The sequence below is a fragment of the Phoenix dactylifera genome, unplaced genomic scaffold (genome assembly GCF_009389715.1).
Source record: "Phoenix dactylifera cultivar Barhee BC4 unplaced genomic scaffold, palm_55x_up_171113_PBpolish2nd_filt_p 000847F, whole genome shotgun sequence".
Taxonomy (NCBI): domain Eukaryota; kingdom Viridiplantae; phylum Streptophyta; class Magnoliopsida; order Arecales; family Arecaceae; genus Phoenix; species Phoenix dactylifera.
In genome coordinates, this window is record NW_024068211.1 from 18569 (window position 1) to 28658 (window position 10090).

The following is a 10090-nucleotide window of genomic DNA, read 5'->3' on the forward strand; positions in this document are numbered from 1 at the left end:
GACCTATACCATTCATTCCCTTTTGTTTTTTATTCATTCCTTTGTAAGATACAAATTTTGTCTAGATCAGGCACATCTTTTAGGACAAAGCCATGTCGATCAAGGTATACTTTAGTAGGCACATGACCCCACGGTATTTTGGTCCGAGTAGCTCACATAAATGACACGCTATACTTTTCCATTCAAGAGGCCAGATTTCTGTAATCAAATCAAAGCATCTAGCCATTTCAATAAATAAATCAAATCATTCAATAATTAATCTAGACAACATTAATTAGTTCATATTTTTCTACATGCTATTGCCCTTCCACCGACAGTTTAGTTCATATATTAATTAGCTAATATATTTTTCTAGAAATGGCTTCCTAAATTGCATTGATTGATTGCAGCACTCCACCAACAGTTTAATCATGTTGTATATTAGCTTCAAGTTTAATCATGCTGTTTCATCGAAGAAATGGCTTAAAATCTATCACATCTCGACCTAGAATAGGGTTTGTATCTTTTGCATGAAAGAAGAATTTACCTCTTTCTCAGGCGGAGGGAGATGGGATCGGCCGGTCGGCGCCGCAGAAGAGGGAGGATGAGAGGAGGATGCAGACGGTCGCCCGGCGCCGGAGAGGAGGAAGCAGGAGAGGAGCTTGGCGTCGGACGTTGCTCAGCGCCGGAGAGGACAAGAGACGGGGGAGGCGGTGGATTGATGTCGGCGCCAGAGGGAGGAGGAGAGGAGAGTGGCTTGGATTTGTGGCTCAAATCCAGGAGACGGGGGAGGCGGGGGATTGATGTCGACACCAGAGGGAGGAGAAGAGGAGAGTGGCTTGGCTCAGATCCAAGAGACGGGGGAGGCGGTGGATTGATGTCGGCGCCGGAGAGGAGAGGAGAGCCAGGGCATCGAGTGGGGTTTGAGATGGGGATCGGTTTTGAGGTGGTTTTGGCCTCCGACGACACTTATAAACGTCGTCGTAGGTCCGGTTTTCCACAACGCTTAAAAAGCGTCGTCGATTCCAAATCTATACCGACGCTTTTTAAACGCGTCGGCACAATTTGGCGTGGAACCAAAATTTTCCGACGCTTTCCCCTAGCGTCGGGAAAAAAGTATCGGGAAATATTATTTTTCCTGTAGTGTAGAGATTGCTACGCATATGAGATTCTCCTCACCTCCTCTATCTTTTTTTTTTTTTTTTTTTCCAGCACAAAAACCAAAAAAAAAAATCTTGTGTGAGTTTAGAGTTGATTACTTTTTTTCCAATCCAAGTATGTAAGGAAAACCACAATGAAGGTCATGCCAATCATTTTTCGGCCACCATCTTCCACAAGTCTCTTCGCATTTGTCCCCATCTGAGGTCCTTTTCACCCTTAAAAAAACAAACGGCACCTCCCTTTTCCACCCTTTTCCCCCATTCTCAAATGTCGTGCATGCTTCTTTCACACTCGTCCACATTACAAGTGGCACCAACAACTTCAAAGGTAGACTTTTGGCCCTTCACCACAATGCAAAAATTTCCCAAATAAAGTGCGGTAGGAGCGGAAGCCATCGCTCGAACACCAACTTCCCATGCAACTTGAATTATTTCTATTATATCTCTTTGTTTTCTTGTAATTAAAAAAAGCAAAGAAAAGCTACTGTTTCTTTTTAGCTAACATTCCTTCCGATCTTCTTAATATTCACAACACCGGAAAGCCGATGAAGGAAAAAAGATGGAAATATGCCAGAAAGGAAACCGTCACAGCGGCCGGATGCCATCTGCCGCCGCCGCCATCACCGCCGCCGCCGCCGCCAGGATCGTCACTTGAGTTCCATCCTGCTACTCATGGCGCCGATCAGACGGCGGACGAAGTCGAAGCAGAATCCCAGACTGAGGCCGCAGGAGATCGCCGCCCAGATCCGCCGCAACGTAGCCCACCAGCGGGACGACCGCGCCGCCTCCTCCACCGCCATCGGCTGGAGGTACGCCCGCGCCGCCTGCTTCACCAGCCGATTCCTGATCGGGATATCACAACCCCGCCACCCATCGCCTCCTCTTCCTGCAGGAGACGGGAACGTGGCCGCCAGCGGCGTCGTCGCGATCAGGTCCCGCATGCTGGTGTAGCCCCGCTCCGCCCGGAACTCGAAGACGCCGCCTCCGTTGGTGGCGGTGGCGAACCCGCGGAGGTCCAGCATGGCCGGGATCACGGTGATGCTCCGTCGGATGAAGGTCCTTCCGGCTGGTGGCATCTCCGGCTTCGCCATCGGGAGAGTTGGGGGTAGGGACGCGGGGGTTTGGGGGGAGAGGAACGAAGGGGAAGGGGAGGAGAGAGATCGAAGGGTTTTAAAAATGATTAAAGATAAAATAGAAAGAAATGAAGGGTTTAGAACGGGGCTCAGGGAAATAAGGGCCGTCGAATCTTCATTAGATTGTTTGTGATTGTTCCTTTTTGTGTAATTATTTTGATTATTCTTTTCGGATTGCAATTATTGGATGCGAAGCACCTTCCCGTGCTTCGCGGCGCCTGATGGCGCTGGACTCGATGAGAACGCACCTCGACTTGTCTAGGGATGCAGCAGCCATAAAATTGCCAAATGGGCCAAGCCTCAGCAGGCTGGGCTTTTAAATGTTAAAGCTCAAATCTGGCCCATTTCTATTCTACTTGCCACCCCAATTTTCCTCATTCATGCGGCAATAATAGAAGTTCGTGGCTAGTGGGATAGATAACGCGATTCATGAATGGGCGATTAAACCATCACATTATATTTTGTATAATGCAAACTCGAGAGTTTCATTCATGAAGCATCTCCTGTGTCTGCTATGCTCGCCCAATTTTTACTCTTCACTCATGTGAGGGATGGAAGCATGCGTGGAAGACTCCATGGGAAGAAAGGCTCCAAAGTCCCAGAGAGTTGCTACCGTCTTTTTTAAAAAGTCATCTACATGGTATGTGCCATCACTGGTTTCAATATTTGCAAAGCATTGCTTCTAGAGAGGGGCAAAAGATCATTTGGATAATTTTAAGATATTTGGTAAAAATTTTGAAACAGTTTTCTAGCTCCTCTAAAAGATAAAAATTGGTCTACCAAGGAAAAACTCTAATATGTAGCTTTTGGACTATAATTGAGATGGGTCAGAAAACTATTTTTCTTAGGAGACTTGGGTTAAGTCTTGGCAATGAAAATTTTTAAAAACTAATTTAAAATACTTTATAAATAACAATATTTTATAATAATAATTATTATTGACGCATAACCAGTTGATCTCGTTCCCTTTTTTCCATCTCATTATTCTCTTTTCTCCGAAGATTAGGGTTCCTCATTACAAAATTATCCTACCTTCTTTGATTAATCTTGCAAGAATCATATATTACTCTGATCAACTAAGCGTATCCAAGCGACAGAGAGTCAACTGCTGGGTAAGTTCGCCTCGGTTCTTTTATATTTTTTAATAAAATTTTCACTTTGTTTGGGGGGGGGGGAGGATTTTGACGTCTTTTGCTAGAAAAATAGAATATTTTTTTTGCCCCCCTATCCTATTTTTTTGTGTTGCATCAATGTTAGAAATGAAATATTTTTGCTTAAAATTCTAGAAAAATAACCCTAGGTGGTATCATTCATTCTATGGTTTTATAAACGAACTCTAACTAGTTGTAGAAAATAAACTCTACTTGTAAATCAACTCTAGTTGTAATTTTATACATGCTTGAAAAAGAAATGTCAACTTGGACCTCTTAAAATGTTGCTCAATTTAATTATTTGTAAATAAACTCCGTTGGTGGTCCCCTTCCTCCTATGTTGGTCGAGGCTTGTAGCGTTGGTGGCTTTTTTCAAACGTTGCTCTCTGTCCCACCCTAATTTTTCATTGACTAAATTTTTGTTTACTCTGCTTGTGCTATATGTGCAACACTGTACTCTCATCTTCTTTCAAATTAAATTAGCATTAGATACCTTGTATGTCAACTGAATTAAATTTGATGGATAGCATATTATTATGAAATTTATTATTTTAAAATTAGGACAATAATGATCTTATTATGGATTTGATTGATTAATTTTGATACCTCACGATTTTAGAATTAGAATATAAAATCTAGAACTATTTGAATTTTGACTTGGCCATATTGAAGACCCCACCAATAGGGGCTTATACGTTGGCACGTGATTTGTCCTAAAGCTTGTATCCAAGATAATTAGTGACATACAGCCAGTAGACTGCGGTCCTAAAGAACTTTGCTACAAAATGATGCGAAGCTTACCGCAAAAAGATTAATCGGTGTTATGACCCTACCATAGGATGATGTGGTCATAGCTCAGAATTGATAAGATAATTTGAATATTTGAAAGAATTTGAATCCATAAATAAACTTTAATATATTAAGAAAGATTTGATTCATATATTAGTATTATATATATATGCTTATTTTTTGCAAATTATTATCTATTTGAATACCTGATTTTGTTTAGTTAAAGTGATCATTGCTTACTAGCACCATAGAAAAAAGTTGGCTATCCCGACATATATATGCCGATGCTAGGTAGAAGTGTCGGTAATTTTGGCTCCAGCACAAAAAATTGCCGATACTTTTAAATAGCGTCGACGGTCATGATATTATGACTATGATGATGCTAGATAGCGTTGTGAAAAAGCATCGTCGGAGGCCAAAGAAAAAGAAGAAAGTGATTAGATGACGCTTAAAAGCATCGTCGGAGTCCAAATGAACCCCCTCCCCTCCCCCCCCCCCCCCCCCCCCCCCCCCCCCCCCCCCCCCCCCCCCCCCCCCCCCCCCCACAATGCTTTCTCTAAAGCATCATCAAAGTCCAACTAAACCTAGCCCCCATCCCAACGACATTTTTTCTAAAGCATCGTCGGAGTCCAAATGAACCCAGCCCCCACCCCCACGACGCTTTCTCTAAAGCGTCATCGGAGGCCCATGTTCTCCCAAAACCCACCCACATAAATTCCCCCCCCCCCCCCCCCCCCCCCCCCCCCCCCCCCCCCCCCCCCGATCGATTGGATGATGTGAGTCAGTCTATTTTCTTGCTGTTTGGCATGAATCTGTGAGGATTTGAGAGATTGGAGGGGGTTCATCTATTTTTGCGGCCGTTGGTGTTTTTTCTTCGGGATTTCTTTTTCATTGTAAAAAATCTGATTTTTAGGGTTAGGGTTTGAAATCGAGGGAGGAGGTTTCTTGAATCTGGCTGCAGCGATGGAGCCCAATGTCGAGAACAAGTTTTGGCTCGATCACAAGATCGGAGCAGGTCTTTTGGAGAGATCTATTTGGGTATGTGATTGGTTTTAATTTGAATTTTCTATCTCTTAGGGGATTTGAGAATTTGCACCTTTTTCGAATTTTTGATTGTTATTTTGTCCATATTTGCAGGTACTAATACTCAAACGGACGAAGATATCTTGTGCTTCATCAACTTCTTGCGAGGAAAGCTCCTCTCGGCCAGATCTCGTGAGCCTTAAACTCTCCTCCTGATCTTGTTTCATTTTGCCCTATTTCAAAGATATCTTGTGTTTCAGTAGAAATTTCTACAATGGTGACGACGATGCATGCCAAGATCAATCAGAGGAAGTACGGTAAGCTAGATATTATCAAAATCTGGTGAGCTTCTCCTCCTCCTTATCGGCTGCTCCACATCATATGAAATTTCTCTTTCATATATTTCCCCGATCTAAGCTCCTTTTTTTCTATTCTTAATGGAAATTTTGTTCGCAGTGAGGAGATGCTGAATCCCTCCATTTGGATGAACCTTCGGCTCTTGGGGATCCTCACGGGCAAGCATGGACAGTGATTCGAAATAGTGATGGGAATGGAGGCCCCCTCCCTCGCCTCTTCCTCTTCTTCTTTCTCGCTTCCGAACCGCCCCAAAAAGCCATCCTCAAAGCCTCTAGGGTTAGGATTTTTAAATATATTTTTTTAAAAAATAATTAGAATGAAGCTTATAAGCGTCGATCTATCTTCAGTTTTCGCCGACGCTTATTAGTGTCGGCGAACTCTAAACTAGGCCGACGCTTATAAGCATTGGCATAGCTTTAGTTTTCACTCCTATCTATCCGATGCTTTTGCAATGCTTTTCAAAATGTCGGCGCCAAAATTACTGACGCTTATAAGCATCGGTATAGACTCTAAAAAAGCGCTGAAAATACTATTTTTTTGTAGTGTAAGTTGTCTAGCTCATTATACGATTTCTTATTTTTGTACAGATTCAGAGAATTAGCCCGATCGAGGTTTTCAAAATGAAAAAGCGATTAGCAAAACTTTGGCCCAGATTATCTTAGAATAGAGTTTATTTAAATTGATGTACTACCCTGGAATATTGTTAGAATCGTGAGACATTTAAATGTTGAGCTGGTTATGAAATAAAGTTTGCACATTATTATTTAAATTGTTCCGCTGCATATTTATGAGATCATGTTGAGATGCCCTGCATGCTAGTGGGGAGGGTTCCGTATAAGTATGCAACGGCTGTCATGACCTCAAATAATACCTTTCAGCTAACCTTTTTGGATGAGATCTTAAATTATCTCAAATGGTATCAGAGAGAACTCGACTCATAGCCTATGTGGACTAGAGGACACTATAGCATGGGTTCGTTGACAAGGATGTCAGGGCTTAAACAGGGGAAGTATGTGAGGACCCATGCGAGCGTGTATTTAGTCCCACATCGATTATTCACCGTAAAGATTTTGGATACTTATACAGAATTAAGGAATCCAAATAATATCTTCCAACTAACCATTTTGGGTGAAGTCCTGCATTATTACAACCCAATTGATCGATTTTGAGTTTAATAGAATATGACCCCACCATTTTTTCAATTTCTTTCAACCAGTCAAGCCAATTCTGTAAGTTTAGCCTGCTTCACTAACCTCACAACATTTCTTCTCTAATTGACCCTCATTTCCTCTTCTTCACTCTAAGCAGCATTCCATGGGTTCAAATTAGGTTTAATTATAACTAGTTTGACTCAATTTCTACAGTCAAGTTGATTGGATTCCATCGATTCAATATTCAGCTTAATTTAAGCTATTTTTGGAACCCTCTCAAATGAACTTAGATTATGCTCAAATTCGCACCAGCGCCGCCTATCATAACCTAAGTATTTTTGAATAGTTTTCATAATTTTGATATCTCTAACCCTATTAAACAAAAGTTATCCTAAGAGCACCTAAAAATCCATCCAAAAACCCTCCAAAACAGAATGGGAGAATATAATTCACGTCTGAAATATTTGCGCTCTAAATAACTCTGCCTCCAAATCAAAGAGAAGGAAAGAATTTCTAACTCTCAGATGTCGGAGACAAAATCTAGACCATCCAATTGCCATTTTTTGAATCTTTGATCTATGACCCTTTTTTATTTTTTTTGGTGCAACTGGGTCTCACTACATTCGGCCGTGGCCTTCTTCAAGTTCAAAAATTTGAATTCTAGCTATTGATCGATCCCCCAACCTCTAGAAATGGCCCCAAGAGAACAGAATGAGTCTTTTTACTTTGGATCCCTTGTCCCACTGCTCTAGATTCTCAAAATCCACACCCCTTTTGAAACCTGGACCGGAAGCAACATTTTCTTGGGCCGTACCACGGCTCTGATGGAGAGAACGTGCTTGTGAAAGAATTCACGGGCGACGTGTACAATCACTCCACAGGAGATTGCTGTTTTTCCCGACTAAATGACAAGGGCTATCTGAAGGATATGAGAGAGAAAGAGGTCGGAGGTCGGACTCTCTCCTGTTATGTTCAGCCATTCCTATTTAAATCATCCACCGTCCATGCAAATGATACATTTAATCAAGGGTCAGAAGGACTCACTGAGTGATTGGACAAGATCTCAACTGCGAGACTGCAAGCATGCCTGCCAATTCTCTCTTCAAGCAAATGGATGAAACATCAGCAGGATGGAACATTTTCCCGCAAGATCGCTACCGATGGATCCAAGGCTTGCCAGGTAGAACCATAGCATGGAAAAGCACAACGGTTGACATAGCTTTGGAGTCCCATAATAGGAGTGGCAAAATATGATCTGATCTGTCAATCCGATCCGTATTCGATATGCCATAAACAGATTTGGATTTAGTTTAAACAAGTTCTGATCATAATCAGATTGGTCCGTTTAATATATTTATTAATTAGATTGAATATAAATTTAAAATATCTGATCCGTTTAACCTGTATAATTTATTTAATAATTTATTTAATATATAGATTGAGTTGGACAAGAGCCGGCTAACAGCCCACAAGGACCATTACCCATTAAAAATATTCTCCCGATGGGTCCTTAGGGCACTGGTGCCCTCCTTTTTTTCTTTTTTTTTTTTTTCTTGGCTCGACATTTCGACCTCTCCGGCTCTCCCTCCAATCCACCTCCTCCCCCACCCTCGAGCCCGCTGCCTTCGACCCCTCCGACAGCGCCGACGACCCCTCCTGCCTCCCAGACCGCCTCTTCCGCTCTTCGCAAGCCAGCCCCCTTCCCTCCCCTCCCGCTGATTCGTCGCCGAGCCGGTCGCCGCCCGGTCGTGCTCCTTCGTCGGCACCCACGAGTACGTCGCCCACAAGGTCGCCGCCGGCCACTCCCACAGTCCCATGGCAGCGCCGCGTCCTCTTCTACGAGTTTCTCTACGGTCGAATCCGAAGACTGAGAGGTATGAAACCCTAACTCTAGTTCTCCTCCAAGGATCCGGATCATCCCTTAGTCCGTTATCTTTGCGAAGCCATGGCGTCTGGGTTCTCGGCTATGATAACTCCAGTCCTTTCTAATTCCTATTCACCCTTTCCCCTCGCTCCCCAATCCTTCTGTCTCTCTCTACGGTTTTTGATCTCTCTCGCATCTCGGCGGAGGTGACGATGAGCAACGACAAGCAAGAAGACAGCCTCAATCTATCCGATCTCGATTCCGCTCTCCCACTACCACTCCCGATTTCCTTTCCCCTCCGCTATTTCCCTCGGATCTCTCTTTTTTATTTCTTTTAATTTTTTGATCTCTGCTCCTCTTCCTGGTGTTTGTTGATGCGTAGATCTGAGCGCAGAGGACCGGGCCGACCTTGTTAATGCTCTGAAGGTGGGTTTTTTTCTTCTGAAAATCATTTTTTCGTACTTTGATCGGGGCTTTCTTACTTCTGTTCTATCTTCGTCTTTGTTCTAATTTTGTGATTAGAAATCTAGGTTTTTGTTCTTGCTTCTGTTCTATCTCGCCGTTGGCTACGCCTCCCTCCCCTCCGTCGCCAGCGCAACTACGAGGACATCCTCATGAACTTCGTGGTCGCCATGGCCATGGCCGCAGAGGGCAGGGCGGGGCCCGTCACCATGCTGGTGGAGGGTAGGAGGGTCAGAGACTGGGGCAACCCTCGGAACGACGGAAGCAGCAGCGACGACCGTGATAGTGATGCAGTGAAAGAGCAAGAGAGGGAAAGAGAGATTACACGGGTGGGATTGAGCGCCAGAGGAGACCACAGGAAGAGGACCGAGTCGGTCTGAAGGTGGTGTTTTTTTTGTTTCCTGAACTCATTTTTTTGTACTTTGATCGGGCTTTCTTGCTTCTGATCTATCTTCGTTTTTGTTTTAATTTTGTAATTAGAAATCTAGATTTTTTGTTTCATATTTTTTGGAACAAAAATTGTAACTTGATGTGTTCTTGAAACAGAACAAGCTGCAGAGTCTATATTTTTCTTTCTCCTAAGGTTCTTTTCGGTGCTTCGATGTAGTACGAGATCTGAAGAAATTTTTAATTAAACCGGGATCGGGTTGGGCTAAATAGGTTAAACGGATCCGATCAAATTTAGTAGAGTAAACAAGTTATCTGTTTTATTAAACAGGTTAAACGGATCGGATCGGATTATCTGTTTATTAAACAGATCAGATTCAGGTTGTAATTTCTGATCTATTTAATAAACAAGTCGGGTTCAGATCTATGATTTTCTGATCCGACCTGAATTTGACCCAACCTAATGTTCGACCCAACCCAATTTGCCATCCCTACCCATAAGCATTTCCTTTCACCAAGCTAGGCAACAGTTTTTTCATGTTTGTTAACTGGGGCTTGGACTAGGAGAAAGAGATCATCTAATGTTCACCCAGTCCTTGAGAGGAGGCCATGTGTACTCTACAATGCAGGCCTC